Source organism: Pinus tabuliformis, chromosome 7, assembly GCF_031772625.1.
Source record: "Pinus tabuliformis cultivar Carrire ecotype Pingquan chromosome 7, CPIR1, whole genome shotgun sequence".
Lineage (NCBI taxonomy): Eukaryota > Viridiplantae > Streptophyta > Pinopsida > Pinales > Pinaceae > Pinus > Pinus tabuliformis.
In genome coordinates, this window is record NC_142293.1 from 494,828,693 (window position 1) to 494,852,598 (window position 23,906).

The following is a 23,906-nucleotide window of genomic DNA, read 5'->3' on the forward strand; positions in this document are numbered from 1 at the left end:
TTCGAATCTGGGATTGTTTGTTTGGTTGGTTCTGTGGAAGCAGCTCTGTCCTTAATCTTCTTAGGCTGCTCTGATTCCTTCTGTTTGGTGGGCTTGGTTACATCAATTATTCTAGTTCTCAGTTTATATTGTTTGTGCACTTCATAAACCGCTGAATCATAACCTTGTTTGAAGTCAAAAGACTCACCTGACTAGGTCTGAAATTGATTAAAGTCATGCTCATCTTGGTCTTGTTGAGTTAGGAAATTTTTTTTCTCACCCTTCAAATCCACCAAGTTCATGTGAGTGTCCTCTATGGAATCACTAGATGTGGATGCTTCTGTATAATTTTCTTGGAAAGGAGGCCTTATATCACGGTCTAGGCTAGATCTACCAGCGTTTGAATTCTGAGTTTTCCTGAAATTTGGGTTCCTTATGGTATTGGGCTGTTGCCCTTCCCATGATGATTTCCTCTCAACACTCTCTACTCTGTCTCCCAGCCTGTGCATGCCATTGATAATAGCATCTAGCTTTTGATCTAAGGCTGAGGGCTCTTCCTTGAAGGTGGTTCTTCTCTCAGTTCTAGCTCTGTTTCTTTTGGCAATTAAATTTGCCTCCACAGTGACAGCCACATTTTGCATGTCCGCAAGGCTGTTAGGGGCTCTTTCTTTTAATTGGTAGGCCATATCTGGGTCGAATCCATCAGGGAATTTATATAAGGCAAGGTCAGGTGGGGGCCTTAAGTTTTGTGGGATAACATTATAAACGCTATTGAACCTTGCACAATAGTCCAAGACTGTTTCTTGTGGACCTCTTTTGATTGTATCGTATTCAGCTAGTATGTGCAAGGGATCTTTCTTTTTCTCCCATCTGTGTATAAATGACTGGTATAAGGCTTTTGGGTCTGCTATGGAATTGGCTGGGAGTGCTATAAACCAAGTCCTGACATCGCCTGTCAAACTTTGGACAAAAATCTTCATTCTCACACCATCATCGTCAATCTCATAGCTTTCAAAGTAATCCTGCATTTTCTTTGTATGCTGAAGGGCTATGCAGGCACTTGTGCCATCAAAATATGTGATTTTAGTTTGGTAATCCTGAGGCATAGCCCCAGGATTTGCAGGCAGATGTAAGGGTGCATATCTATTCGCCATGTTGGCAGGGATAAATGGAACAACAAGGATAAATGGGACAGCTAGAACAACTGAGATAATAGGAGTAGTAGTGGTAGTATGTGTAGTGAATGGAGGTGTGGAAGGAGTGCTTTGAGAGGTGGATGAAGAACAAGGGGAACTAGGGGTTGAACGAAATAAAATTTTGACAGGGGTTGGGCCACAGCGTGGGTGAACTGCTTCAGGACTATTATCAGCAAAATCCTCTCTTCGCTCTAGCTTCCTGAGGTTCCTTGGGATTATATTGGGATTTTCAAAAGCTGCTGGGGGATTTGGGTCTGGATTTGACCTTGTATAACGTGGATTCTTTTTGGGAGCCAGCTTCTAGCTTGTTTTTTGGGGATTTTTCTAAGAATATAAGGGTTAGAAAGAAACTTTTGAAGGTCTGGTTCCTTCCCACTGGAGCTTTCCACCTTGATTTGTGAAATTATCTGAGGATGTTCCCCAGTGGAGTCGCCATTATGTTAACACTCAGGTTGTCCTTAAAGCTCCTTAAAGGATACGGCCGAGGTAACCACAAACCAATCTTTGGACTGCAGGTCCTAGCCTACCTACAATCAGAGAGGGCTCTCTTTTTATAATTTAGCTTTGTTTTGGGTAGATTTTAGGATAGTTATGATTTTCTTGGGTTTTGTTTTGATTTTGGTGGGATGGAGGATTCTTTCAAATAGAGTTGGGATGCATAGTGTGAGAAGTTCAAACCATTGGGCATGGAGTCGTGGATTAGGCTTGCTGTTGCGTTTTCTTGGTCACAAGAGGAATACAGAGCAGGATAGCTACACATAAAACAATATCGAGCTGGAATAAAGATGGAACGAAGGTCAGTGAATGAAAGGCAACTAAGTAGCTCTCATTATGCTAACAGAGGGAAGGTGAATGAACATTTATATAGGAGTAGTCAAGGATTCCTAAACAACATTCATATATGAAGGAACTAGCGTAAATATGAGCAAATCAATATTCATATTCAAGACTAATTCAGAGGAAAACATAGATAAATCACAGAAATTGAGAACATAATACAACTAAGTGAGCTCTGAACTATTCTTTCTTTCTGCTATTTAGATAGTGAAACAATGATGGCATAAAACATATAAACTGTAAACAGAGATAAGAAACACATATTGGGCTATGTAGAAGCGTTAGGATTCCATAGTCACTCTTCAGTCATTAAAACACAACAGTCAGTTCATCTCCCAAACATTCCAACGATCTTTGATTATAGAGACTCTCAGAAAATACAATGCAAGTCTAGAGGAAGTTATCGACAAACCAACCCTTTACATCATACAGAGGGTTGTTTAAATAGAAAATATTTACAAACATCCCTTGAACAGGTGTCAAGGGAGAAAATATCTCAAAATATCTATCAAAACAGAGCCAAAAGAGATCTGTGCAATAACTGCTTCTAATGCTAAGTTGTGCTGGAAATAAATGCAATAAAATATCTAAAACAGCTGCACATGAGGCAGCAGCCTCATACAAATGTCTTTCTAAGGCTGCGCATGGTCCTGCAGCTTCACAAATGGTCTGAAAGAGTTCCTTGAGCCACGCGTTGTCCTCTGTGTGATAACTATGCATTTAAGCAAGCAGTGTCGCTCCAAAAATATGACTGGGAACAATGTCTCTCCAATAACTCTGCCTTGAAAGCCTTCATCTATGCCTTTAGGTGGCTTTAAAGCAAAAAATGAAGTGTTGGTGAGCCTTAATGGCTGAATGATGCTTTGTTGACTTTTGTTGGGCTTGCTTTGCTTTCATCTGCTTTGAAAAACTGGACAGATACTCTTTGTCGCTTCTGGAGATGCTATGGCACGCCTCTGGGCCTTTTCTCACCGCTGATACTCTTTAAGCTGTCCCATCGCCCCCTTCTGCGGTTTAATGCAAAATAACTGCTGCAAATGCTTCCGTGGCCTTTGGGATGTTATCGGCGCTGGCCGATAAAAAATGGTACTAAAAATGATGAACAACTGCTAACTGGCGGAAGACTGGATGCTGGAGGCACGCCGAGGCCAAAATCCTGCAATTTGGAGCTATTTCGGGCCTGGAGCGATCAAATATGGACTAAAGAATGCCATGTTTCTTTTGGAGGCGGGGCAGGCACGGGCGCCGAACTGTTTAAAAGAAAATGGCCCTTTTCCCTCTTATAAGGCAAAAAATGCTTTAAACGTGAAAATCCATCAAAATTGGGGCGGGAGCGATTACTATTCATAAGATTGAATGCTGGTCGTTGGATCCGGCGTGGGCTGTTGTGGGGGAAAGTATCCAACTCGGAATGACCCTAACCCACTCTAAGGGTGACAGTTCCTTAGCAACAGCTGAAAGCAAAGCTATCTAAAGTTTCTTCTTTATGACATGCAAGAGATAGAAGGAAGAGATCCACTTACCGATGTCTTGCGCAAATGGTCGATCCAATCTCCTCTATTCGCCGCTTGCTCCCAGCTCCAAGTCTTTTCACGGGCCCAGCTACACGAGATCCTGCAAACAAGACAAAGAAAGGAAACTACAAGAGGCATGCATTCATAACTGATTCAAGGATTAGCATAAATCAAATACGCAAATAAGACAATACATCATTGAAACACATGTGAATAGAAGAACCTCAAATGCTTTATTAATATATGGAAGTAAGGTTCAGGCGGTGATACAACCATGCAAGGTCCAATCCAGCATCACCTTCCCGACGGAGAGAAATCTCTTCTTCACCTCCCTCAAGCAATCACCCAATACTCTCAACTGCAAACCAACAGCGATTCTTTGCACTGAATTCCGCCCTTCTCTAGATCCCATGGGATGAGATCCTTATATAGAGTTTTGGAGTGAAGATAAGTCAGCTTGATGTGTGACTTGTTGTCCTCTTCAACTCCAGTTGTTCTTCAGTTCTTCACTCGGAGTTTCTACCTTCCACTTGGAGTTTTAGAAGCTCTTAACTCATCATTAGGCGAATCTTATGATCAAGTGTCTTTTTGGAAGCTTCCTGGGCACTGGCACATTGAGAGAAAGATTCCTCCACATGTCAAAGTACGCCCAGCGCAGGTAGCCTTTGTTTCACTTGCGATGCAGCGCAGGTAGCCTTTGTTGCACTTGCTATGCAGTGCAGGTAGCCTTTGGAGCAGCTGCTTTGATCCAAAATTGACCTGTTTTTGAGTGTTTTTCAGTGGAGAACTGATTTGCAGTGCTGTGGTTTGCTGACCTTGTTCCTCTAAGGGTAAGAACAACATGTTTAGGGACTTTGGATCCCTCAGTTTATTGACATTTCATGCTCCATGCTGTAAGGCACAAAAATGTCTATAACAGTTGCCCCCTAAAGTATGAGGTCGTTTATCGGGTGAAATGCTTTATTAGGAGGATCCGAAGTTCATTCAATCGCCGGGAGGTGACCTGTAACAAAATACAATACAATACATTATCTTTTCATGATCTAGCTGATGCGGGCATTTCCCATGATCAGCTTTATAAATACATTTGCTGTACATAAACAGACGATCGTCTGATAAGAGACGGATAATTCTCTGCTTTTAATTATCATCCTTTTAGTAGGATGCTCATCTGCTGCACATGTCTATGTTTTTATCTTCTGAATATATATCGCAGCCTGGATGGATGAAACTAGATCCGGGGTCTTCAAACTTGTCCGATCTTCACTTTAGTACAAGTCGATCCATGTGAGAATTTCTTGAAGTCGAACATGGAAAGACATCGCTTGATTACCAGTCAATAATGTAAACTGTTAACAAGTGCGAGAGGAATCACCGATAATGATGATGACCCTCAAGGTACTGCAGCACAATTCACGTGGTGTGAATATAGGATCTGACGTCGAACACCACGCAAAGTCTCCCGGTCGAAGGTCATTAATGTATACCTATCGCCAGAAGTGAGAAACTTGCCATTGAGGCATGCAAGCTTCAAAGCACTGAGGGGGTGTTCCTAGATCAACTTCTTGGATAATGAGCTGATGTCGAGAAGAAGTGATCTGTCAAAGGAGGGCCTTAATGAAACCCACATCAGTGACACGGAACGGAGCTAGCGATGATGGTGAAAACGATCTGTGAAATATGATTCAGGGTGGCGGTCATGGAAGGATGAAAGATGATGTACGGTAGTGGATGGGACCCGGTTGACACTTTCTGAATGACATCTCTTGAACATATAACGACACTGATGTGATGGATCGGTAGCATTACCCCATGTGTGGATGGTATGGCGAGACCATGGTGAATGGACCGGTGAATGATAATAACCCAACCCGATATTTACGGAGGCAAAAGTGTCATGTTCAAGAGCGACTTGCTACCATGAAGCTTTGAGGTTCTTCCCAATTTTTCCCCAGTCATTTCTGACCAGTACCTCTTTATTTTTGTCAAGCTTGAGGAGGATAACATATGCTTGATCTATAACCTGCCCTTCGGGCAAGCCCATCGCTATGTTTTAACGAGCCTAGCGATAAGGAAACTCGTTCTTGTCTAAAGACAAGTTTGTCGCTATCTAATATTTTTAACGAGCCCAGCGACAAAGACAACTCGGTCCTTTTCATTTTTAGAGAGTCTGAAAAGGGTACATAAAGTAGACTCCAGGGGTCCTTTTTCGTCATCTAATCCCTTAAGTCCGAAAAAGTATAAAACAATACAGAAGGGATGAATGTTCGATATCTTTATCGAGCCGAACTAGACAAGCGCTCGATCTTTTTGTGCACTAATCCCTCAGGTCCAAAAAGATCAAAATCTAGAGGAGGGATAGCTCTTCCGGTCCTTTTAACGAGCTGGAAGGCCAAAACTCGGCAAACTTTTCATTTTTTACGAGTCAGTGAAAAGAGCTCAAAGAAGACTCGTATTTTGAGGAACGAGTGATAAACAGGGATAGCAGCAGATTCCAGGTACAGGTTGGAATTTTCCAATCACGGCAGTATTACAAGGATGGCTAAGTGGGATCACTCTTCGCAGCTGTTCCTCAAAATAGGTAAACAATCAAGTGGATGTGAATGATCGGCCAAACGAAAAGTGGAGGTGACGGCGCACAAACACGACCAAGGCTTTTTATGGCTGATGAATCTATGGTCTCAAATGGTTATTTACCGGTTCATTTTTTCTGGATGAGCTTGAACTCTGGAGGAAGCTTGCTCACATGCTTATGTTTATTTTTTAACGAGCATGAATTCCGCGTTAAAACTGCTCGGTTTTGCGTTTATTTTTTAACGAGCATGAACTTTGCCAAAACTGCTCGTTCTTTTGCATGCCCCCAGCATCATAATAACGCATGTCAAAGGAGGGTGCCCCCCAAGCTTCATTGCATTCAACTTGGTGGTTGGAATGAAGGTTTACCTTTGAATTTTGAAAAGGGGATTTGTTTCATTTTTTAATGAGGTTGACATAGTAAAAGAACTATCCTCGTGACTCCTTGTTTCATTTTTTAACGAGGTTGACATGAGATAAGAACCGTCCTCGGAGCCCACTGTATTTACAGTATTTCCATTAGGGCGATGATCCATGCTGACAAAATATTTAGGAATCTTCCGAATCCGTTGGATATAGAAGATTTCATATTGTAGGTTTCCACTGTGGCTACTTCCGCCAGATTACTCGCCGGCAGTAGGGAAAAAGTACCCATTAAGGCAGGGTCTTTTAGGAGACCTACTCCAATATTTTGGAGCGATTGATTACTTTCATGGATCATTGTGCTGCTTCCCGTAACTTGAGAACTGTTGGGGAGAAATGTTTGTTGGTCGACGATTGTAATTTTTCCTTGAAAAGGAAATACAATCCTCCTGAAGTAGGTCGACACAACTGCAGCCATGGCATATATCCAAGGCCTTCCCAGTAGGATGTTGTAATCGAGGTTTCCGTCGATTACTTCCACATCAACTTCTACTGTTTTGCCCCCCAGTTCAACTTGCAAGTTATTTAAAATCCCGTATGGAGTGTATGATCGTCCATCAAATGCTTTTAACGTCGTTGACGATTTCGACAAGGGTGGTGAGCCTAAATTTTTCCAGCAACTCATCGACATAAGACATGTAGATGCCCCCTCATCAATAATTGTTCGATGAACAGTTTTGTTGAGGGCTTTCACTTGAATAAGGAAAGCTAGTTGAGCTGGTATCTGAGGGTCATATCCTTTATGATCAAAGGCCACAAGATTGGAATCCATTGGGCCAATCCCACCTATGGCTGATAATAAAGCTTGCTCTTGGGAGGTGCATTTTTGCGCTACCTCAAGTGTCGACATAGCGGACGACGATTGGGTCAGGTCCTCTATTATATTGTAATCCTGTGTTATTTTTTCACGAGGATTAAATGTCGATTTGTGTACTACTCCCTTTGGCGACTTTATCATTGGTTTAGGAACGATGGGTGGCACAACTTTGGTCAAAGTTGTTGTTGAACTACTAGGTTGTTTATTTGCCTTGTTGTTCAATTGCTTTGGATTCCTGTGATCTTTATTCCTTGTCAAAGCATTATTTTGCTGCTTTGAGGTGGACAACATAAGCACTTGGGATCGGGAAGCATTTTGATTAGCAACCAGATTTTGTCTTGGACTAGGAAACGGATCAGTCAATACTGCTGGGGTTTTTGAACCCTTGAAGAGTTTCTTAACTTCAGCTATATGAGGACAATCTTTCGTCCAATGATCCCCATCGCATATATGACACCCTGTCGGGGGTTTCCCTTTCCTTTTCTTTTTCTTCTTGCCCCCTGGTTGCTTCAGTTGTTTTCCCTTGTCGGTCGACATGGCATTTACTTCTGAGGCAAGAAGTTCCTCATTTGCATTTTGACTAGAAATTTTGCGTTTGCCAGTCACGCCATTGCTGGCGTGAGAATCAGTATTCGATTTAGGAGGGGGAGGAATTGAAAATTCAGGTCTGGGGGCGTCAGGTATTTTGTCGTAGAGCGTGCCAGACTGAGTATATACTAAGTCCAGATATTGAGCACGAGCAAAGACCTGCTCCTCTGTTACGACTCCCCCCTTGGCCACATCTTCCGTTATAGCCGGAAGTAACGACTTTATAAACCATTCAGCTAACAGCTGATCGGGAACGTAAGTTTTCACCATCCTACGATGACGTCGCCACTCATGTATATGATCAGATATGTGAGTGGCCGTTGTCTGTTTGAAGTTGGTAAGGAGTTCTGTTCCCGTTTCATACCTTATCGGTAATTGAAAATGGGTTAAGAAAGTCGTGGCTAAGGAGCTGAAATTGTCGAAAGAGGCTCTTGGCAATTCAATGTACCATTTAGCCGCTGGACCTGTCAATGTCCTTTGGAAGAGGCGAAGTCTTATCGAATCATCGTTTAGAGTGTTTGATGAACACCACAGATGAAAATTCATGACGTGATTCGACGGGTCTTCACCTGGATTTCCATTGAATTTAGGAATGTCCGATGGAAGTTTATGCGGAATCGCTGGCCACCAAGGGGCATAAGCAATTGGATCATTCGTCAGCCGGTTTAGATCTGGCAATTCTAGAGTTGCTACAAAGGGCAACTGTTGGTTCAGGTTAGGCGAAGCATATCCAGGATAAGATGGTATCGCCTGAGCAATGGGTCTTTGCAGACCAGCATAATGCTGACAACTTTGACAAAGTTGATGGGCATAACCATTATAGCATGGTTGCCCATTACTTACAAAGACTTGTTGCTCAGGTCCTTGATATGATTGCTGGAATGGAGGTTGTTGAGATTGAACCAGCTCTGGTTGTTGGACCATTTGCTGTTGACCAATACTGGATGATTGACCAAGATGAGGAGTCACAGTACTTGTTCGAGCCTGAGTCGCTCCAGATAAGGAGGCACTACCCTAAGATTGTGATTGAGCCGCCGAGACAAGAGGTTGTTGTATTACAACAGGTAGCGCTTGGACTTGCGACGCATTCGCCGTAGCAAGTGTGGTGGGAATATTCGACACAGGGTGTACTGGTTGCATTGAATATGCAACTCCTGATTGTTGAGGCAGTATTGGTACCCAACCGCTAGATGTGATTCCAGTTTGACCTGAACTTTGTTGTAAACTCCCACATGGTTGTTCTCCGGGAGGGAACAATGAAAGAGCATACTGCCCTCCACATGGTGGAAATCCAGTACTTAAAGGGTAAATTGGCCTTTGAAGACACATTGGATCAATTTGTTGAGTTTCAACATAAGAAGTACCAGATGATAATCCGGATGAAGAAATAGGAACTAACCATATTGTTGTCCCTGATGGGACTCCGGCTTGTTGTTGGCAATTTGCCGGGACAGATGGTATACCAGCAAACATCGTTGGAGTGGTAGCAGGAGGCTCTGCTGTTGCTGTGTTGGACGACACAGTCCTAGATGTTGACGGTTGTTCAGACATTTTGAGTCTATCCAAAAGATTTTAGCGATTCTACAAGAACTTACGATGCCAAAAGACTAACTTCGAAGATCAACGCAGGAATAGGAGGTGATTATGTTCCGTTTAAAATGAATTTTATTATGACGACGCTTTAGACACAACTTGCTTTTTCACTTTTTAAGAGTCGAGAAAAAGCTAAAGATGACTCTAGTCTCCTTCGATGTATTAACGAGCCCGAAGTGACAAATGCTCGGATGGACTTTTTCAGTTATAGAGTTTGAAAAAGGCCAAAAGAAACTACTCTGGAGTTCTAGGCAGAGGGTGTGCCAAACCTTTCGCGAAACCACAGAATACGTTTTACGGTACGAGTGGTCGATCTTCGTGAATGCTGTGTTCACTGCATCGCGATCAGTAGGGCGGCCGACACGGCTTCCTATGGATAAAGGCTTTGTTCCTATAGGGGTCTCCCAATATACGCGACGGTACGCGGGAGCACAAATCCGTATTAGTGCTATCGTCCCTCAGGAGGAATCACCCACCTTCGTAGAGATCGACAGTCACTATGTTTAACGACGCCGGAACACGTCTCTACCTAGACCTCTACTGTGTTTCGTTATGTTTCAAAGCGTTGTTAGATAAATTCAGTTCTTTTTAGGTTGATCTTGCTTAGCAGTTTGCCTTTATGGATCACCACGTGATGTATGATACAACTCCTAAATGCAGTCTAAGAATGATAAGCAAGCTTTTTCAATTCTTTCAACTTATGAAAACCTTAACTACTGAAGGAAAAGAAAGACATCATCTTTTCAAACAGATCATAGAGCACACACTGATGCACTTTTCCTAAATCGACATGCAAACTGTCAAAATGCACATGCACAATGCAAGTATTTCTTTTCTTCTTCCTTAATGTTGATGTATTACAAAAAGAAATTTGTTGTATGATTTCGAATTCAATTTCAAGTGAAAGCAAACAAGTTGTGTCCAATAATCAAAAGAACACCTTAAGATTCACTCGTTTCAACACAAGAAATACTGAAATTCGAACCATATAACGAAAGCAAATGCTCAAGCGGCTATGAACAGCAATAAACTAGCTCTTAGAATCACAACGACACTTTCTCATAGGTCTAGATCCAAGAGGTCATAGCAAGACTAGTTCACTTTCGCTATGGGAAACTGTGAATGACGGCAAGAAATACAATAAGAACAATCACGGTTTCTTCATACAACTGAGGCGGAATGAAGGCAAAGAGAAGTGGTTTCAGCTGGGTATACAGGTTGACAACAGGCTGCAAAAACAATACTGAAAACTGGGGAACAGACAGTGGGGAATCCCAGTTGCACAAGGCAAAACTGGATCAGCGCAGGTGTTGCACTGTCAATCTGAGATGCAGCACAGGTAGCCCCTTCGGGACCTGCGTTGCAGTGCAGGTAGCCTTTGTGGCAGCTGCACTGATGAGACAAGTCACGTCTCTCTCAGATTCTGGGTCACAGTTTGCTCAAAAATGAGCGGTTTTTGGCCAAATCAGAGGCTGTCAGTCAAGTATACACTAGAGGATGATTAAAGGAGGATGAACACTATCACAAAGAGCTAAAAAGAGTCCTTGTGGATCTGCTCTTCGAATCATAAACAGGCCCAGCACTGGGCTAGAGTAGCTGCCCTCTACTTTGCATTCAAAGGACTCGCATGCAGTTCGATTCGGTACTCTTGTTTAAGAAATGAATAGCAAGAAACACAAGCTACCAACAAGACACGCTCCCCAGCGGAGTCGCCAGTCTGTTGTGGGGGAAAGTATCCAACTCGGAATGACCCTAACCCACTCTAAGGGTGACAGTTCCTTAGCAACAGCTGAAAGCAAAGCTATCTAAAGTTTCTTCTTTATGACATGCAAGAGATAGAAGGAAGAGATCCACTTACTGATGTCTTGCGCAAATGGTCGATCCAATCTCCTCTATTCGCCGCTTGCTCCCAGCTCCAAGTCTTTTCACGGGCCCAGCTACACGAGATCCTGCAAACAAGACAAAGAAAGGAAACTACAAGAGGCATGCATTCATAACTGATTCAAGGATTAGCATAAATCAAATACGCAAATAAGACAATACATCATTGAAACACATGCGAATAGAAGAACCTCAAATGCTTTATTAATATATGGAAGTAAGGTTCAGGCGGTGATACAACCATGCAAGGTCCAATCCAGCATCACCTTCCCGACGGAGAGAAATCTCTTCTTCACCTCCCTCAAGCAATCACCCAATACTCTCAACTGCAAACCAACAGCGATTCTTTGCACTGAATTCCGCCCTTCTCTAGATCCCATGGGATGAGATCCTTATATAGAGTTTTGGAGTGAAGATAAGTCAGCTTGATGTGTGACTTGTTGTCCTCTTCAACTCCAGTTGTTCTTCAGTTCTTCACTCGGAGTTTCTACCTTCCACTTGGAGTTTTAGAAGCTCTTAACTCATCATTAGGCGAATCTTATGATCAAGTGTCTTTTTGGAAGCTTCCTGGGCACTGGCACATTGAGAGAAAGATTCCTCCACATGTGAAAGTACGCCCAGCACAGGTAGCCTTTGTTGCACTTGCGATGCAGCGCAGGTAGCCTTTGTTGCACTTGCTATGCAGTGCAGGTAGCCTTTGGAGCAGCTGCTTTGATCCAAAATTGACCTGTTTTTGAGTGTTTTTCAGTGGAGAACTGATTTGCAGTGCTGTGGTTTGCTGACCTTGTTCCTCTAAGGGTAAGAACAACATGTTTAGGGACTTTGGATCCCTCAGTTTATTGACATTTCATGCTCCATGCTGTAAGGCACAAAAATGTCTATAACACGGGCCGATCCAACGGCTGGCGCTAAATCGCATCGGGGCGGACCATTGGTCCCAACATATAAAACCTCCGAATAGTGATGAACCTGGCGGACCCGAAATGCTTATAGGCTCTTTCTTTATGGAGATCGGGTTCGGCCCATTGGAGCTTTCACATCGGCGGATTTGGTAAAAATGGGTGAGCAGACCCAATATACTATATGCTGCACTTCATTACTTTTCGGCTCCGCTGGTCGGAGCCATATAGGAGCGATGCGATTACATATGGGTCGTTGGTCTCTGGGCCTGAATGGGCGGCTGAGATTAACTCGGCAATTCGCTATCGGCGAGGTCATGGGGTTGCCACATAGAAATGCCAAAACCCATCGAACCCGATAAGTTATACAGGCCCTCTTTATTTTATTTCGGGTCCGACCCATCGACGGGACCCAAATCAGCGGTTTTAACAGTGGAATGGGTCCGCGGACCCGAAAACCCTTAACACTAAATTTGATAACTCATCGGCTCCGCCAAATCGGAGCAGTATATGGGGCGATGCGAAGTGGGGGGCCGCACGACAAGATCTGGGCCGTCAGATCTGGGGCCCGATCCAACGGTCCTGGATCCGTCGGCGGATCGGCAGTCGGAGGGACCGGGGGGCAGCACACATAGAATCGCCGAAATATGGTGGACCCGAAATCCTTTGCAAGCCCTTTATTATTTTTGAAATCGGGTCCGGCCCGGGCTTTCGGCAATGCAACATAGAGTTAACACATTATATCACCCGACCTCCGACAGCGATATCACGTCGGAGGGAGGGCACATGTCTTCGGAGGGTTTCCAAATGTGCTTGTTATATGCCACTTCCCCCTCCCGATAGCGATATCGCATCGGAGGGGGACCAAATAGATCCTTTTCTCATCGGAGCATGCATTTTATTAAAATGCAAAGGAAAAATGAATTTGGAGGGGTAGCCTTTGGTGTTTCGGATGGATTCTAAGGTATCGGAAGGGGTCCGATGGCCAAAAAGGGAGGATTTTTTCATTTGTAGAAGGTTTTTAATGATTTTTGCATGGTTTTTGGAAACTTTCATGCCTTGGAAGGAGTCCAAAGGCATTTAGGAGGAATGTGATGTGTTTTGAGAGGGTTTAGTGACCAAAGAGGGTTTCATGCCTTATAAAGGAAAACCAAGGCCAAAGAGATGATTTTTATACATATGAAGGTAAACTATGCAAAGGAATGAGTCCTTATGCATTTGGAAGATGGTTAGAGGGGTCAATGAGGGTTCTTGCTTATTTTCAGATAAACTTAGCAATTCCCGAGGATATATATGGTTATTTTTCAACCAAGGGGAGGGATAAATATATAGGGGAGTTATATACATAGTTTTAGTAGGGGAAGGGGAAATAGATAGGGAGCTACGTAGTAAAGTTAATAGTTAATATGATAATGATGAGAAAAAGCGCTAAGAATGATGTCTTAGGCTATCAATGGGGGAAAATGACTGATAGGAGAAGTGTGAACATTCCTTGAGTGAAGCAGATCTCCACCAAGGCAAATGATATGGAGAATGATGAATTTAAGAGGTATCAAGCAGATCTTGACTTCTTTTAGGGGAAGTTAATGAGTGATTTGGGGAAAGAGGAAGAAGGTGAAGTTAGACATGCCTCGCTCGAAGTCCTCCAACTGAACAACTGCCTTCAACTTGTGATATGATAGATATAACACTTGACAATATGAAATGGATCACAAGCCATGATTCTACAACCACAAAGCTACCTACCCGACCTACTCACCTAGCATTTTCTCTTCTTTTTTGGTTTGGGCGCACTTGAACTAGCATACCCAGCTTTTCACTCTTTCTTCTTGTTGTCCTCCTATCTACAACTACACTTATTGCATCTAGGGGCTCAGATTAAGCTGTTGAGCACCCTTGTTTCTCTACCTATCTACAAATCTGCCAAGATTAAGCTGTTTGGACAGATATTCATTCTCTATATTCTACAACAGGAAATTGAAACCTAGGGAAGCCAAGATTAAGCTGTTTGGACCTCCCTTAGCTGATAACTCATCAAAAATGGATCAACCCATCAAAACTGGAACAAAGTAGTAACATTAAAACTGGCACACCTTCATGGATACTTCTCTGGTCATCTGTAGCAAATATGGAGCATTGCAGCATGCATAGTACGACATATTTGGCATGTAAAAATGTCGATCATGAAAGATGATTAACCTGCTGCAGTAGGAGGCTAACAGAATAAATAAGTTTGAGGCTCATGATGCGCATGCCACAAATCTAGGAAAAATTGACACTTGGAGGAAAGATTCTAAAACGATCTTCCCATGTAACCTCCAGCTGCTAAAAATATCTCCCTAAAATCTAGGGATGCTTTTTTGCATGTTGATTTTTTCTATTTCAGGAAAAAGCAGCCCATGCATGCAAGTCAAGTTTTCTCGGTCCTTGGTGGAACCGGTCAACCCAATGGCACATGCAACAGCCTGCTCAACTGAGGGGAAAATTTGCACATTTATGGGAGGGAGCTTGGTTGGCTTCCCAGAAGGATTGCACAATTTTTGGGATGAGCAGCTGACTGCTGCCCAGAATTGCACAATTTATGGGCTGAGCAGTCTTGTTGGGCTGGATTGTGTAGATTTTCCAGTGAAGCTTGACAAGTAGATTTGTGCAATTCTAGAGCCCAGCAGGTTTCCAGATAGGAATGTGCAATTTCTAGAGGGAAGGCTAGTTCCCCTCCAAAATTATGCAATTTCTTGAGGGAGTTGCTCAGCCTACAGCTAGACCAGGTTCGGAGAAACAACCTATGAGGGGGATGCAACAAGCTATCATGCACAAGCTAGGAATCTTCTAGAAAACCACTGAAGCTTGTGTACTTGACAAGGCAAGACATGCTTCTGAGGATGGTTTGTAGGGAGGCTCCAAAACAAAGCTAAGGCAATATTTTGGAGGATGGTTGTAGCCGCTACAACAGGTTCTCATAAAACCTCTAGAAATAAGTTCATAAACAACAAAATCAGAGACATCGATGGCTTCAATAATAGAAATCATAATTCATTTGCCCCATTATCCTAGTACAATATTGAGTGCTACATATGCAACAATTTTGGACATATGGCCCAAGATTGTCCTACAAAATAAGGAGAAGGATTTTGGAAGAAAAAATAAGAAGAACCACCAACATAAAAATGTAGACTAGTTATGTCTACTCGAAACAATCAGTAAGTGGTACATTGATAACAGGAGGTCTAGACACATAACCAGAGATCAAAAGAAATTTATTACTCTAAAAGAAGAAAAAGGTGGAAATCCGAACTTTCGAGACAATGATATGCAAAAATCGTTGGAATGCATATTGTAAGTCTTGATAGTGGTAGGGATAAAGCACAATTTTTTTTGTACATTGATGGCCTCAAACATAATTTTTAAGTGTCAGTCAAATGTGTGATCAAGGTTACGATCTCACTTTTCATGTTAAAGATTGTGAAATAAGGAAGACCAAATCAAGAAGATTAGTGGGAAGAGCAATAAGGACTCCAAAAAATGTATATTCTTAATGAAATTGACGAATAAAAATGCTACATTAGATATACACATGAGATTTAGTTATGGGATAAAAGACCAAGACACTTGAGCTTTGATGGTGTTATCCATGATAACCCCTAGAAATAATTTTTAGTTTGATTAATCATTTTAGATAGGGTTTTTTGTTTAGGATCATGTAAAATTTGTCATATGATACATTTAGTATTTGGTAGGGTCATCATAAAAGAAGAAAGGTCATGATTCCATTTGTTTTGAGGTCATCATTTCATAATTTAGTTGTTTGATAGTTTTACAAACTTTCACATCAACTCTAGTTCAAAAAACCAGAATTCGCTATGAAAGTCCCTAATAGTTCCATAGAAAAACAGTCCATCCTAACACTTGTATCGCTACGAAATTCAGTTGTTGTGTAACAATATTTTTTTAAATGAGTGTTAGTGATGTTAGAGTTGTGCTGAGTCATAAAACGCCTTTATTCTTGTGTCCTCCACTTCTTTTCATTCACCCTTACCTCTCCTTTTCCATTTTATACCATTTGCTACTATCAAAAGTTCACAAGTGCTATCACTGTAATAGGGTTTGTGTTGTCAAAATGAGTCTAGTTGTGGTCTAAGTGTGGTCTCCGTGTTCTTAAATTGATTTGCAGGTAAAGAGGAAGCAACTCACAAATAGCTCCTCACGTGTTACAACCATAACACAAATATAAATTCATGAGAAAATACAAGAAGAAGTATTACAAGAACAGTTAAGGGAAGCTAGAGAAGAGTTGATAGAGGCCAAGTTGGAATTTGAAGAAATGAAGAAGAAGGTGTTGGAGTAGCAAGATTTTGATGAGGAAATTGCAGAAAAGGCAAGGAAAAAGACAGAGAATTCTACCACTACACAGGATGTTGAAGCATATGTATAAAAGTAATAGTTGGTTACAGGAAGATAGAAAAAAAACTTACAGGGACAAGTTATAGCACTAGAAACTCAAATTGAAATGATCCAGGCTGAACTCAAAAAGAAAAACCTCAAGATTGTTAGTGAAGTAAGTCTTACTCCAGATATGGTAAAGTTTTCAATTTTTTCTTCACTGTACCTAAACTTCAAAATTATATTAGGAGTCATAAGGAGGCATTAAGAATCATGAAAACTATAAAAACTCAAACTTTTAGAACTTTCATAGCAACTACCCATAATGAAGCTGAGAATTTGCTAGAAACTGTTGTAGCTTTCCATGGAGGTTATGACTGGTCTAAATATCAGCAAAGATAGTTCTAAAGGCCTATTTTTAGCTTATAAACATCAAAGAAGAACTCAGAACTAGAAGAGAGAGAAAAGAGGTAGCATAAGAGTGTTTTTTGAAGTTGCTACCAAAGTTTGCTACGAAACTGCTATAACTTTCCATGGAAAGAAAATCCAGCAAAATTTTTAGTTGGGAGAGTTTTGATAGCATGAGTTTAATGAAAAAGAATTACTAAACACCTCATAATCAACAAAGGCATCAAAATGACAGCATAAGGGTGGTTTTTGAAATTTGCTACCAAAATTCTGGAAATGATTGTTTTATTAGTCCACTTTGGGCTCACTTTCTAACCAAATGAAAAGTAATTTTGGAAATATGAAGGAGGTTTTTGTTCAGCACGGGCTCATATACAAAAAACTCTCTCATTTTTTACACAACTATAAGGGTTTGGAGAATATGAACTTGTATTTAAGGCCTATTTTAAAAAAAAATTCCTAGCCATAAATTTTGAAATTCGACTTGGTGGAGGTCCAGCTCAGCAAAGTCAACTAGGTCAGCACATCCATGTGGCATGAGACACATAAGCATCACATTTAGCATTTGTTTGGATTCGGTAAGGTTCAACAATAGAATTTGTTGAGCTCATAAATGATAAGAGACTCCTATTTGTATTCAAACTCTGTTAAAAAAGCCTCAATGTTTTGTTAGTCAAATAGAATTAGGTCTCTTAGCTATGCATCGAGTCTAGCCCAGGTGGGACATTATTAAATGGAGCCCTCACTCTATATATAGAGAAATTTTTCACTTAAAAAAGGGTTGATCGAGAATATGAGAGAGACCACATGTTGTATGTTTGTTTTAAGTTAATAAGAATTATAGTTGCAACATACTCTTTTTTTATCCTGAGATTCATTTTGGTATCATTCCATCCCTTAATGTTTTTATGTTATTATCAGTTTTCATAGCTTGTTTGATTACTTGTAATTCAATGTAATATTGCTCCAATTTCCTTCAAATGTGTTGTGTTTTACTATAAAAGTTTAATTCACTCCATTTCAAAGCCAAAAATGCCTCAGCTTCCTTTAAACAATGTTGTTTGTAATTCAATTTTTTCTTGACTGGCTCCATGCCCAATGGTGGCATCCATCGCTCTCTTTCACCTGCAAAAATCACATAAAAATCCAGAGTTAGCCATATGTTGTTTGAATTGTTTGAAGTAAATTTGATAAGTGTTTTTGAGAGAGCCCTCTCATATTGCAAGCGCTAACTTCCATTCCAAGTGGTCTGGAATAGTTACACTAGGTTAAAGGTTGAGACAACCCAATTCTTTCTGGCCTAGTGATAACAGATGATTTGGTAAAAATTAATAGAACATAAACAATGAGAGATATGCCCAAAATATTGAAACCAACAAGTTCCATATGGGAATATTTCCAACATGGAAAATAGAAATGAGTGAGCTTCAAGTCAAAAGATTTTCTGACATCAAGACCACTAAATCTTGTTCACAAGTCTATGAAAACTAACAAGAGCACAAAACCTACAAGGTGAAAGGTACTTTACATTGTTTATTGATGATTATACTATAATTATTTGAGTTTAATTTCTTAAAGAAAAATTAGAAGCACTAGACACTTTAAAATCATTCAAATCCTTAGTTAAAATTGAAAGCAATCTAAGAATCAAATTTCGAAGATTAGATAAAGGAGGTGAATTTACCTCATATTATTTTAATGAATTCTATGAGAAATATGGAATTAAGAGACAAATTTTAATTGCAAGACCTTGACAACGTAAAGGCGTCATAAAAAGAAAGCACATGTTAGTACAAGAAACAACAACGACAATGTTGTTAAAGGGTACATTACCATATAAGTTTTGGAGTGGAGTTGCTACAACATTTTGCATCATGAATAGAGCACAACGTCGAGTTAATAGTGATAAGACACCATATGATCTATGGAAAGGAATGCTAGCTTTAGTTAAGTATTTCATAATTTTTGGAAGCAAGTATTACATGAAGATAAATGATGGTAATTTGGGAAAATTTGATTCTAGAGTAAACAAGGGAATTTTCCTTGGATACTCAATAAGAAGAAAAGATTACAAATGCTACAATAAAAGACTACAAAAAATTGTGGAATGTACTTATGTAAGAATAGATGAAGCTTGGAAAGAGAAAGAAGTATAAAAAATAACTGAGAATTCATAAGATACCATCTACATGGACCAAGAAGAGCCTACTACAAAGGAAGAATAAGAAAAAGAGGAGTAGTCCCTATCCAAGATAGCTTTTAAATTTGTGCAAAAGAATCACTCCAAATAACAAGATTATTGGAGATGTTGATGTAGGTATACAAATCTAGAGAAGAATGACCAATTCACCAGGAAAAGTCAATCTTTCCTTAGCCAAAATAAAGCCAAAGTACTTTTCACAAGTTAATAAGGACCAACATTGGGTGAATTTTATGGAGAAATAATTGAATCAAATTGAAAAAATGGGAACCTGGGAACTTGTGTAACAACCAAGAGATAAAAATGTGATTGGGACTAAGTGGGTATTAAAAAACAAGATGAATGAAGAAGGAAAAATGATTGAAAATAAGGCAAGACTTGTTTGTAAGGAATATGCATAAATTGCAGGAACTAACTTCGAAGAAACTTTTTCTCCTGTTGCTAAATTAGAAGCAATAATATTTTTATTTTGGAATTTTTGTGTTTGAAAGGATTCAAAATTTATCAAATGGATGTTAAATCAACCTTTCTAAATGTATATTTAAATGAAGAAATATACACTAAACCATAAGGTTTTGACTTGTCCAAAAACAAAGACTATGTGTGCAAAGTGAAAAACACCAATTATGGGTTAAAACATTCACCAAGAGCTTGGTATGCTAAGTGTTGGGTGTGTGCTATATTCTTTCCACAACTAGCACCATGCGTCGGGTGTAGCAGGGCAGAGGTGGTGCGTCCTCCCCTGTTGGAGGGTTTGCAAGGGGCGTTAGCCCCCCTGGAATTTTTTTTGGACCCTATATTAGGTGGGAGGACCTACCTATGGTTTTGTGCATGCATTTTCCACATGGTTTTAGGCACGATGGTTTTCTGGCCATGGTATCTTATAGATCTGATCAAGGGAACTATGGTTATGATCTAATCTAGGGTTAATGGATTGGGTTTTATGAATGCTTCGACATGTATATATATGTATTGTAACATTGGAAGGAATATAATGAAAAATCAATCTAGTAGTCTTGGTTTTGGGATCTAGCGGAAAATTTTTGTGTATTTGTTTTGTGTTTTTCGCCATTGTATATTTTATATTTTTAAGAATTCGTTTACAGGTAATTTATATACAGGGTTAAAACCTACATTTGGTATCAGAGTTGTTTTAGATTCAAGGGGATGCCTTTGTTGCTGAGGGGTTTTTCTCGGGCCTATGGTAGACCCTGAGTCAATGGGAGATCTGCGTGATCGGTTCTTGAGGTGAAAGAAGATGGAGAGCAGTGGAAAGATAGAGATTGAGAAATTTAATGGTCAGAGTTTTGAATTGTGGAAACACAAGATTGAGGATCTGTTGGTGGATAAATATCAATGGATCATTGTAGATTCGGGTACTAAACCAGTGGAAATGTAAGTTGAAGATTGGATGAAGTTGGATCATAAAGAAAAGAGAAAAATACGGTTGTGTATCTCAGATTTAGTATTGTTGAATGTATCAGGGGAAGCTATGACAAAGGATTTGTGGGACAAGTTAGGGACTTTGTACCAATCTAAGTCTCTGGTGAACAAACATTTCCTACATAAAAAGATGTATAACCTGAGGATGAAGGATGGAGACTCAGTGACAGAGCATATGAACGCATTTAATATTGTGGTAAACCATTTTTTATCTATTGATATTGAAATTTCATATGAAGGTAAGTGCATTAGCTTGTTGTGTTATCTACCATATTCGCGGGATAGTTTGGTTGTTGAAATAGGTAGCAATAAAACTACCTTGAAGTTTGATGAAATAGTCTTATCCTTGTTGTCATAGGAGATGAGACAGAAAAATATGGAGGGCTAGAATGGAGATGCCTTGTCTGTACAAGGATGGTCCTCGAACAAAAATAAAAATAAGTCCTCAAGTGGGAGATATCTCCAGGAAAACTTGTAAAGGTGTGCTGGAAATGCGGAAAGGAGGGGCACTTCAAAAAGGACTGTAGATCTAAAGCTCCTGGGAAAGGAAAGGGATTTGATGATGCTCCTTCTGCAGAGGCGAAAACCACCTCAGATGAAGGTAGGGATGTGTACTTATCTTCTTCTTCAAGTACACATGTAGATCATGAGGCATGGTTGATTGACTCAAGTGCATCCTTTCACTTCACTCCCCGCAGGGAGTGAAACTGCGAGTACGAGAAATATGACGGCGATGATGTCTTCTTAGGGGGTGAAAGGAAGTCTAGAATTTTTAGACATGGAAAATTCATGCTGAAGTTGCAAGGTGGAAGGATTGAAATGCTTCCAGGTGTTCTGCATATTCTTGAATTGGCTAGAAATCTAATTTATATAAGAAAAATGGATGATTTAGGTGTAAAAACATTGTTCGAGAAAGATACCTGCAAGATGGTTTTGGGAGAACTGGTGTCGATGAGGGGAGTTTGGATTGGAACTTTGTACAATCTTCTAGGTAGCATTTTTATTGACGGGTGCAACAGTTTTGTGGTTCCTAAAAGTGGAGCAGAAAATCTAGTGGTCTCTGGAGAAAAGACTATGCTATGGAATGAAAGGCTTAGACATATTGGAGAGAAGGGTCTTTGAATATTTCATGGTAATGGTATGGTAGAAGGTATGCCTAATTTCTATCTGGATTTCGATTTCTGTGAACATTGTGTATATGGGAAGCATAATCGGGTGATTTTCCCCTCTGGTGCTAAGAGGGCGAAAGGGATATTAGAGCTTGTGCATAGTGATGTGTTTGGACCTGTGTCGGTTCCATCACTGTGTAAGTATGTGTACTATGTATAATTTGTAGATGAATTCTCAAGGAATACATGGATATATTTCCTTAGGAACAAATCTGAAGTCTTTGAGAGGTTTAAATACTTTAAGGCTTTGGTGGAAAACCAGACAGAGAAAAAGATAAAGGTTTTGAGGATAGATAATGGTGGAGAGTTCTGTAAGAAGTGTGGTATAGCATGATGGAAGAATACTCCATACACACCTCAACAAAACAAATTTTCAGAAAGAATGAATAGGTTTTTGATGGAGAAAGCAATAATCATTCTCAATGGTGGCGGGTTAGGACAGGAATTTTGGGTAGAGGCGGTGGAGACTGCATGTTACCTAGTCAATAGATCACATTCATCAGCATTAGAGGATAAGTCTCCACATGAGGTATGGACTGGTAAGAAACCCTCTCTTTCACATCTGAGAGTATTTTGCTTTGATGCATATGTACATGTTGCAAAGGAGAAAAGAACCAAGTTGGATAGTAAATCTAAAAGGTGCATCTTTATTGGGTATAAGGATGGTTTAAAAGGTTATAAGCTTTGGAACCCATAAACAAGGAAGGTTTTGTACATCCGAGATGTGGTGTTTAGAGAGATGAAATATGTTATTAAACATGAAGTCCTACCAAAGGAACCTGAGAAGATAGAGTTTGAGCTAAAGGAAGAAGAATCAGACTCTACAGCAGAAGAGGAATTAGAAGATGAAGAGCCACAAACTCCAGTTGTGAGAAGATTAGTTCAAGAAATAAGGCAACCAGAGAGGTATATTCCATCTACTTTCTGTTCAAATTTTTCCTTATCGATTACTGATGATGATGGGATGTAGTGGATTTAGAGGATGGCAAACTCTGGAAGGAAACCCATTGGTAGTAAATGGGTGTTTAAGAAGAAGATGAATGCAGAAGGTAAGGTGGAGAAATACAAATCTCGGTTGGTAGCAAAAGGTTATTCCCAGGTGTCGGGAATTGATTTTGGTGATATTTTTTTGCATGTTTCCAAGGTAGCTTCTATTAAATTAATTTTATCTATTGTTTCTACTTTTGATTTTTAGGTAGAATAGATGGATGTGAAGACAACATTTCTTCATGGGGATCTAGAAGAAGAGATCTACATGAAGCAATTAGAAATCTTTGCAGTGAAGGGAAATAAAGAATTGGTATGGAGGTTAAAAAAGTCTTTGTATGGGTTAAAATAGTCACCAAGGATGTGGTATCAGAAATTTGATACATTTATACGATGACTTGGCTTCACCAGAAGCAAAGAGGATCCCTGTGTGTATTTTAAATTAATTGGTGACCGTGTTATTTATCTGGTCTTTTATGTGGATGATCTGTTGTGGATTGGAAATGACAAAGAATTTATCCAGGAATTGAAGACCTAATTTTCCTCCAAATTCAACATGAAATATATTGGTGCTACAAACTATATTTTGGGCATGGAAATTAAAAGAGATCAGGAAAAGAGGAAGCTCTAGTTAAACCAAAGGAAGTATGTCAAAACAATATTGCAGAGGTTTAATATGCAAGATAGTAAATCAGTGAAGGTTCCAATTCTTGTAGGTGTAAAGTTATCTATTGAACAATGTCCCAAGACACAAGAAGAAGAAGAAGGGAACATGTCTTGTGTTCCATACGCAATTGCAGTTGGTAGCTTGATGTATGCAATGGTCGGCACTATACAAGAAATTGCACATGTAGTGGGAATATTGAGCAGGTTTATGTCAAAACCAGGGAAGGATCATTGGGCAAAAATGAAGCAGGTCTTCAAGTATTTATGTGGCACTAATGATTATGGCCTATGCTACCAAGGAGCATGAGGACTAGACAGAGTTTTGGACATCCATGGCTTTGTTGATGCAGAC